Below are 10065 nucleotides of genomic sequence, written 5' to 3'. Positions count from 1 at the left end.
TGGGCTTGTTCACCATGAAATGGGGGTCCAAAGGAAGCAGCAGAAGGGCGTGAGAAAGAAAGGAGCAGCAGGGGAATGGGTGTAGGAAGGCACAGGGCAGTCTGGGGTCCAGTGTGCAGGATAAGATGGATGGATAAGGATAAGATGGATTTGCATACTATGTAAGTGCCTAAAATGTAAATGGAGGCATTTACATTTTAGGCACTTACATAGTATGCAAATAGGGTGGTTCAGTGAGGAATAGCAGCCATAGGGCCCAGAGAGACCTGTGATGTCACGTTTAGTGACAGTGGAACAGGCCTCCTGGGATCCGAACAAGATGTTCAACTTGAGCTGGGACACTGGATGGTAGAATCTGGGTAGACAATAAAATAACAGTACAAAGTCACAGAAGTAAAGAGTATGGATTACTTTAGGGCCCTTGAGCAAACCAGACTAAAGCTGAAGGTTTAGGTTGGGATTAGAATGCTATCTCCCAAGGGTGGGGTTGGGTTCTGGAGAGATTTATAAGCCAGCAAAGGAGTCAAGACATGATTTATAAGAAACAGAGTTTCATTACAGGCTTTTGCCAGTGGAAGGACAGATGAAAGGAGCATTTAAGGAAGATTAGTGTGAGAAATACCCATGCAGGGTGAATAAGGGCTGGAAAAATTGGACTTGCTACATACTTTTCTATCTAAACATGACAAGTGGTATAGGATTAGACTAGGAAGGAGAAGATAATTTCAAAATAAAAACAAGCAGCACTTGTTTTATATATGGATGAGGTGATGAAAAGAAAGGATTAAAATTTATAATACTTTGAACCTGACTGATTGAGAGAAAAAAGGAATAGGATCAGTCGATGGGGAAGGAGTAGATAGTGATAAATTTAGTTTGGGACCTAGATTTGTTTGAATCTTATAGCTAAATGAGACTTTTACATCTGGCCATGTGTGACAAATATGACAGAAGAAGAAATCTTGAGTTTGAGATGACACAGGACATCCTAGAAAAGATGTCCTAGGGGCTCCTGGCTGGCTCAGTTTGTACAGCATGTGACTCTTGATCTCAGGGTCATGAGTTCGAGCCCCACATTGGGTGTAGAGAGGACTTAAATAAATAAAACTTAAAAAAAAAAAAAGATGTCCTAAAGGCAGCTGGCCATTTATAGCTGCACTGTAGTGACAGAACAAAACTAGTGATACCAATTTTTGAGTCATGAATAGTCTTGTCAAAAAATTCTGTAAGAATGGATGAGTTATCCAAGAGAGAGGACATAGATTGAGGAGAGAAGACAGAGGACATAGAAGATAGCAGAGAATTGAATCAAGAGGTAGAAAAGAGACAGGAATTGGGACTTTGGTATTGGATAGCTCTAGGAACTTGACAACTTACTGACTTCCTCTGGGTCTTAGGCTGCAGTCTTATCAAGGCTTGGGGGGTAGCAGGGAGGGTCTGCTTCCAAGCTCACTCTGTGGCCTCTGATCTCTGCTGGCTGTTGGCTGGAGTCATCAGGATGATACTACTATGTGGGCCTCTCGGTAAGGGCACTTACAACATGGCAGCTGGCTTCTCTCTGGGCGAGTGAGTGAAGGAAAGAAGGTGCTTAAGATGAAGTCCCAGTCTTTTTAGAACCTAATCTCAGAAGTAACATCTCCCTTTTGCCAAATTCTGTTCATTAGAAAAAAAGTCAATATGGGGCACCTGGGTGGCTCAGTGGGTTAAGCGTCTGCCGTCAGCTCAGGTCATGATCCCGGGGTCCTGGGATCGAGTCCCACATTGGGCTCTCTGTTCAGTGGGGAGTCTGTTTCTCCCTCTCCCTCTGCCCCTCCCTCTGCTCATACTCACTCTCTCTGTCTCTCTCTCTCTCAAATAAATAAAATCTTAAAAAAAAAAAAAGAAAGAAACAAGTCAATAAGTACAGCCCACATTTGAGGGGAAAGGATTGCACAAGGGTATGAACAAGAGAAGGCAGGATTACTGGGGGTCATTTTAGCAGGTAACACTTACATTCATAGATGCTCATACTCATTTATTTTTGTAGCTAGTTCACCTAAATTGGGCAAGTCAATAAATATTGCATCCACTGAGCTGCATACAGACACAGTTGGGGCACAAAGAAGGCAAAAACTTTTTTTTTACTCAGAGGGAAAAGTCACAGAAATTTCCAGAGAGGAAAATTATGCTTGCACTGATTCCTAATTAAAGAATAAACAGTAGTTTATCAGGAGACAAGATGGCCAAGTTAAAAGCTTAATGATTAGGGGCACCTGGGTGGTTCAGTTGGTTAAGTGTCCAACTCTTGATTTTGGCTCAGGTCATAATCTCAGGGTCCTGGGAATCAAACCCCACATCGGGCTCCCCGCTCAGGGGGATGTCTGTTTCTCTCCCTCTCCCTTTGCTTCTCTCCCCCTCCCTTTGCTTCTCTCCCCAACTGCCCCCCCCCCGGGGCTTGTTCTCTCCCTCTCTAAAATAATAAATAAATAAACCTTCAAAAAAAAGCTTAATGATTATAATTTGGACTGTGGAGTTGTTTTTTTTCCTAAGATTTGTTTATTTGAGAGAGAGAGAGAGGGTGCACGTGAGCAGGGGGAGGAGCAGAGAGAGAGGGAGAGAGAATCTTAAGCAGGGTCCCCACCGAGGCTGGAGCCTGCCACTGGGCTTGATCCCACAACTCTGAGATCACAACCTAAGCCAAAATCAAGAGTCAGATGCTCAACTGACTGAGACACCCAGGTGCCCCTAGACTATGGAGTTCTTACGTACTGACTTTAAAGCTGGAAATATCGCAAGCATGAAGAAAATATTTCATAATTTGAAAAATCTCCACCTTATTAAAATATGAAATATTGATCCATAGAATTTTATCATGATTTCATATGTATCTTCAGAAATCCTAATAGTTTAACTTAGTCAACGGTTTTTAGAAATCAGCACTCTTAAGTCTCATCTCTTTTCTAAAAATATTTTAGGAGTACACTAACTAAAAACTTGCATGAAATTGTTCAGAAATTTAAGATTACAATTCAGATGTACCTAGGAAAAACATAAAGGCTGTTCTCCTATTTCAAGGCTATCACTCTGTTACAACAAAGCTGATACTCTAGTTTTGTTTTTCATTGTTAATTTTATTAATTCCGTGAGCTTTGTATGCCTCCATACTTGACCCCACATTCTAGCACCTTGCTTTCTTCACCTACAGATTTAGTATTCTGGATGCTGGTTTAAGAGTATGGCTGACCTTGATGGGGCTCCTGGGTGGCTCAGATGGTTAAGCGTCTGCCTTCGGCTCAGGTCATGATCCCAGGGTCCTGGGATCGAGTCCCGCATCAGGCTCCCTGCTAGGCGGGGAGCCTGCTTCTCCCTCTGCCTCTGCCTCTCTCTCTCTCTCTCTGACTTTCATGAATAAATAAATAAAACATTAAAAAAAAAAAGAGTATGGCTGACCTTGAAATAAGCTCATTTGGCAATTTCCCAAAGTGACACACACGACAGAACATGCAGTGGGTTTTCCAAGGGCTTCCCTCCTCAGAATTAGGGCTGTCACTGTAGAAACGGTTGCCCTATGTTCTTCCCCACAAGTCTGCATTAATCTCTGGGGCTGTCTGATCACCCAGGCTTTGGCCCAATCTGATCTGTCTCCCCCAGATCCAAGCAACCAGAGGGGCAGATGAAGCATCGATGGGAGGCCCTAAGCAATGCCAGCTCATCATTTTGGAAGAATACTGATTTTGCTTCTCTGACCATTGTTCTCTAACAACTAAAAGGTTGAGTTCATCATTTCACTGTGGTATTAGCCAGACAGTGTTGGATCCCAGTGCTCGAAAGTCATGTAATTCTGCTGCCTGAGGGTCCGGTGCCTGGGAAGTAGGAGGCATGCCACAACACACTCCCTCTGCATTAGATCAGCTCCCACTCAAGAGCTGCTGCTGATATTTGATTTAGGAGTCAATATGCTGTTAAGAACCATTGTTTTGTGTACAAAGAACAATGACTGGCTTTTTTTTTTTTAAAGCATTCTTGATGTACTAGTATAGTGTTCCTCATTTTCTATTCATTCACTTTCTTTGAATAGCAAACACTCTTTTCTTGGTAACTAGGTACACAGATATAATACGAAACACCCCCGTTTTTGTTTGACAGTTCATTCCCACTTTTGTGACTACAACTTAAAATTTATTTTAAAAATACTATTCTTCCTCTCAAAGTAGACACAGTCATTTTCTTTTCTTTTCTTTTTTCTATTGTAGGCTATTGATGTCCCTGGGAAGAGGAGGACTCAATAAAATGGCGAATCACAGATAAAAAGCATCCTAACTTTCATATAAGCAAGTGAAGAATGATAAAGAAAACTTCTTTATATGTTGATATACAATCATCACATTTAAAGTTAAAATAATGTCAAATTCTGTTTTTAAAAAATAGTATATAATGAACAGCAATGAGTATGTTTCACCTCTACATTGTGGTTAGGGAAAGAAAGTGTTTAAGAGGTCCCTCGGGTCCAACATCCTCCCAGGGCAGAAACCTCCTCTGTACCTCTGAGCAAACCGTGGCAAGATAGCTTTCTGCTCTGTGAGACATCCCATGGCATTATCCGTTAATTACCTTGTTGGGAAGTAACTAGAGGTCTATGTGTAAGGTACCGTGCTGAGTGTTCTGTAAGATTTTAAAAAACTATCAAAATCCTTGCCCTAAAGAAGCTTAATACCTTGTTCACAAATTCAGACAATATTAACATAAGACAAAGAAGTAAAAGGGGCATAGTAAGGCCCAAACCAAACCTTGTGGGAACTCAGGGCAAGGGATAAGATGCACATCTAGGCGAGGGAACCCACTGGTCCTAGCTCTGCCATCTGGACTGACACCATAGTTTCTCCCACCCATCCATCTACAGAGCCTGACATATTCTACAGATGTGGTCAAAGAGGCAATATGGGTGTGGGGCTTGAAGCTGGATCTTGGGCATTAGACATCTTTGGATACAAATCTGGACCTTCTCTTTTCAGCTGGGTGACCTTGAGCAAGCTGCTTAACCTCACCGTACTTCTCTTTCCTCCTTTGTACAATGGGCACAGTAAGACCTACCTGATAGGCTTATTGAAAGATTAAATAATTAATACAAAGGGCTTTAGAATAGTGCCTGGGACTTGGTGTGTAAAAAAAAATGGTAGCTTTTGTTTGTACTTTTTTTCATTTTCCCTCTGTCTTTTCCTGCCAACCTCTAACATTTTTTTTTTTTTTAAGATTTTATTTATTTATTCATTAGAGACAGAGACAGAGAGAGAAACAGAGGGAGAAGCAGGCTCCCAAGGAGCAGGGAGCCCGATGCGGGACCTGATCCCAGGACCCTGGGATCATGACCTGAGCCGAAGGCAGACGCTTAACCATCTGAGCCACCCAGGAGCCCAACCTCTAACATTTTTATCATTCCTAGTAATATTTTGTTTTCTAGACTCCTCACCTGTATGGCTATCTTCCTCCAAGCTGTGTGGTTTTCACTCTCCTGTACAATGTACTACCTAGAACTTTACAACAACAAAACTGTTTGCAAGTTGTGTTTACAAACCCCAAAACAGAAAAGCTACAGTTGGGGTTTAAGCAAAATAGTAAACTAAACTGCTACCTCCCTTCTGACCTGTACTTTTATTAATGCAGCCCCAAATTATTGCATTCAGATTTTTTGTTTTTGTTTTTAGCAGTTCCATGCCTTTGTTGGTTCATGGCAAGCTTGTGGGCAACTACCTTCCCTAGGTGCCACTTAGAGAACAATCAGGACTCTCTTGTCTTGTACTTGTGCAATTGATTTTTTGAACTAAATGAATATCTTTTCTTTTTATCTTGTGTAGGTCTGGATTCTTGGTTGTAAGTGACAAAAAGCTAAGCTATTAGGTTAGACAAGAAAGATGGAATTCCTCTGTTTGGTATAACTGAAGAGCAAGAAAAACGGGACAACTGGAATGCTAACTCTCCGTTCTTTGTGATGTGACTTGGCTTCATTTTTTTCACATAGATTTCTTCTGGGACCATGGGTACTGGCAACTCCTGGCTCATATTGTCATAATTGGAGCCCTAGAAGAAATGATTCCCTCGTCAGTCCTCCTTCCTCTAACCAAGGAAAGAATGGTCTGAATCCAACATGCACCAATGATTATTAAGCTGTCCCTGCACCCCAGATAGCATGAGAAGCTGTTAATTCTTGAACTAGTTCCTGTCGCTTAGGAGGCCAGGGTGAAGAAGATGGCAGTTACCAGAAGATCTCAAGGTATGGCAGGGGAGAAGTACTTCCAAAGGGATAAGGAATACATTTTTTTTTTTCTTAAAGAAATGGAGGTAGCTTAGAATTAAGTGACTGAGCCAAGTAGAGCCAAGACTAAATGAAGGTTTTTAAACTGTTATATAATAGATGATTGAATGGCACAAAAAGATTATTTTTGTGAAAGCAAGTCATCTACATTTCTTCTCCCTATTTTGGTAAAGAACTAATCTTTTATTGTATTTTTTGCATGGACTCCTCTCCTTCCAGTTAAAATTAGATAAAGCAAATTTAGATTGATATAAATGTTTACAAGAGCATTTGCAAAATTTCAAATTAAATGACAAAGTAATTTAAAAATTCTTGTTAAATACAATGTAGCCCACAGTTACTGTTATTAACAATCATGTAGGTGCTCACCTAGGTTATTTATTAAAGAAAATAAAGCAAACCATAATTCAAACTGGACAAGAATAGATTTCAGAGCTCCTATTTTCTATGTCCATAACCAAAAAGTTTAGGAATATCTGCCAAGCAGCTTTTTTGAGACAGAGAAATACAAGCCTATCTTACTATATATTACCTAACCAATAAAACACTTGTTATCAGACAATGCCTTGCAGCAAAGTGACAATGAAATGAACTTTCCAAGGATTTCCTCACTTCCAAGGATTAGATGAAGATATAAAAGAGCAAACTCATGGATCATGTCCATTGATTATTCTAGTCATGTATGTTACATTTAATTTGTAAAACTGGATTATTGCTTTGGCCGCTTACATAGGTTTCTGAAGCAGTCCTCTTAAATTATCAGTAACTTGTTACTTCTTTTATTTGTAATAAAAGACATCAGTGTATTGCTTATGACCTGCTTATCACAGAAACCATCCTTGAGAGAGGTAAAATGCTGACCCATATCTAATGACATATATGGCCACTGAAATGAAAATAGAAAAACTGCTTTTTCCTTACACCAGGGTTTGAATCTAGGCTCCATCACCCTTTGCTTGCCAGGCATACCGTTCTACGGGTTAAATTATCCTGTGGACAAAGATGGGTGATGGACATGAACAACTTCAAGTCAGTGCTGGGATGCAGGGCCACAGAACTCTACTGACCTGGTACCTAAATTCTGTGAGAAAAAAAATTAAACATGACAATCAAAAATCTCTTTTCAAAATAAGTGATTTCTCATCTGAGATGAAAATCAACCTAGGTAAAGGAATTACAGCTCTAAAAGATTTTTAACAACAGATATTTAACAAATAAAGGGCAGCACCTTAGATCTATTTCATTCAAGGAGAGAATGGTATATAATCTGTATTCTGTACTCTGCAAAGTAATTTGGAAACACTTTTACCCATTTTTACTAGTCCATAAAAGCCATAGCACTAGGTTCTTGTGAAGCAGGTTAGCTTTTTAGAAGATTATGAGTTCACCAAAAGATGTAGTAGACAACTGAAATATCATGTTTTAAAATGTGAATGTTTGGGGCAACCCTCTTGGGTCCCCTCCCTCTTTGGGAGCTTTGTGCTATCACTTTACTATCGTTCAATAAACTTTGTTTGCTGCCCGCCAAAAAAAAAAAAAAAAAAGTGAATGTTTGGGGCACCTGGGTGGCTCAGTTGGAACAGCATGTGCCTCTTGATCTTGGGGTTGTGAGTTTAAGCCTCACGTTGGGTGTTGAGATTATTTAAACTTTTTAAAAAATGTGAATGTTTAACTATTCAAAACCTATATATTTTGCCTATGTGAAAATTTGAACTGTGGAAATATGGCTAAAAATTATTAATCTGTCATATTTCTTCTACTGTATATCAGTTTGAAAATGTTATTTTTACAAAGTATTCTTTAAAATGTTTGAATTTCAAAGAGTATTACCATTTCCTATGAAACTTAACATTAAAACTTTAAAAGTCTCAAAAAAACACCCAAAACAAAATCTATATATTTTAGTTTTCTATATGATAAAGAGTACTCTAAGAATGTACTTTAGCAATAAAAGTGCTTGTTAAGCTGTATTTAAACATTCCCATTAAACTGGTATTTTTACTCTCGATTAAATTGGACTCTTCACATTTGTCACATTTATACATGTGATAACAAGATATTTCTATTATAGGCTGGTGGTTTTAGTATACCTATTGTTTTTGAATAACTTGTCTTTATCAGCAATCTAATTCATTCCAACTTTTATATCTATTGGCATGAAAGCAAATGAGTTTGAATCAATAGACCAAGATGATCTAAGTGTGAATGGTACTGTATCACTTAGGGCTCTCCGTTTAATAATAATAATACTTTCCCTGGCACTAGCTGTGTTTTTATATATGAGTAACCTGACTTGGCAAAAAAAAACAACCTCAAACCCCAAACACAATTAAATATGCTGTTCTCATTAGGAAGCTATCGTTCTGCTAAAGTTACATACTATATTGGTTAGTCCACTGAAGTACAATTTTTAAGGTTCTATTGTATTCATTGAATACAATAAATACAATAGTGCTAGCTGCATTATTCTTTAATTTTGAATACACAAACACTAATCATGAGGGCACATAGTTTGAATAATAGGTTGTTGAATAGCTTCATGGTATAAATGATGTTGAATTAGGCTCAGGTCCAGTACCTTCCACTTGAAAGAGTGGTCAACATCTAATGACTTCACTTCAGCTACTCCTCACTCAAATTTCACTCTGTGCCACCCACTCCACTGAAATTACTCAGTTAAAAGTCACAGATAACTTCTTTTCAGGACCTTATCATTCTCAATGGATCACTACCATAGCTTTCCAAGTGTTCTCTCTGCCATACACTCATAGCCCTTCTTCTTCCCATCCTCACATTCTCCTTTTTCTAAAATTCAGAACACTCCCATGATTGAAATTTTTTTGGGACAAAAATCCAAACTTAACATGAGATTGGAGTTTACCAATGATTTGCCATTTGCCAGAATCAGAACCCCCTTCCCATCCTGTTTGAGTGATGGGACATCTTGATCACTTGTTCCATCTTGGAACACCCTCCTTCTTGCATGGCTTGACATTGTACTATGGTGAGTCTCCTTCTTCTTCTCTGGCTGGTCCTCTTGGTTTTCTCTGCTAGCTTCTCTTCTTTCTGGCATTTCTCAGGTTCCTTTGCTTATATCCCTTTTCCTGTAGGCCTCAACATTTCCTTAATCATCATGTCCAAAGCAGAGGATCCCAAATTCACAGCCAAAAGGGCTCCAGATCTCCCTGTTTCCAGGGGCCTTTGGACCCCTTTACATGGGTATTATATCAACAGCTTCAACTATGCTCAAAGCAGGCTCATATTCTACCCTCCAAACTGGGTCCTTCTATTTCTACCTGTGTTCATGATTCCAGAATTCTCCCTGTTGATTAGCTTAATATACCCAAATCATTTGACACCTTCTTATCCCTCTTGACATTCAAGATTACCTTCTACTCTTTCTATGCCTTTTCCCTCCCATCCATTCTGAACCCTTAGTATTCTTAACTTTTGTAAGTCTCCTTTACTTTGTCTTCCAAACTTTCTACCTATTTTCAAGCCAACTGATGCCAGAATAATCTTTTAAAAACATCTTTGAGTATATCGTGTCCAAGCTTAAATGGTTCCAGAATAAAGTCCAAACTCTGATCACTTCTTGATCTCACCCTAACCTACCTTTTCAATCTCACTAGCAACCAGGTCCCTATGTTGGAGCCAGAAAGCCCACTCAGAGTTCTCTAAACTAGTCCATTTCTGTGCCTTCTCTCACTTGTTTCCCTTGCCTGTAATATCTGCTCTCAAAATCACTTTTTCCCAATGACTGGAACATCTGCTCT

The sequence above is a fragment of the Neomonachus schauinslandi genome, chromosome 4 (genome assembly GCF_002201575.2).
Source record: "Neomonachus schauinslandi chromosome 4, ASM220157v2, whole genome shotgun sequence".
Lineage (NCBI taxonomy): Eukaryota > Metazoa > Chordata > Mammalia > Carnivora > Phocidae > Neomonachus > Neomonachus schauinslandi.
Note: the sequence above shows the minus strand (reverse complement) of the source record.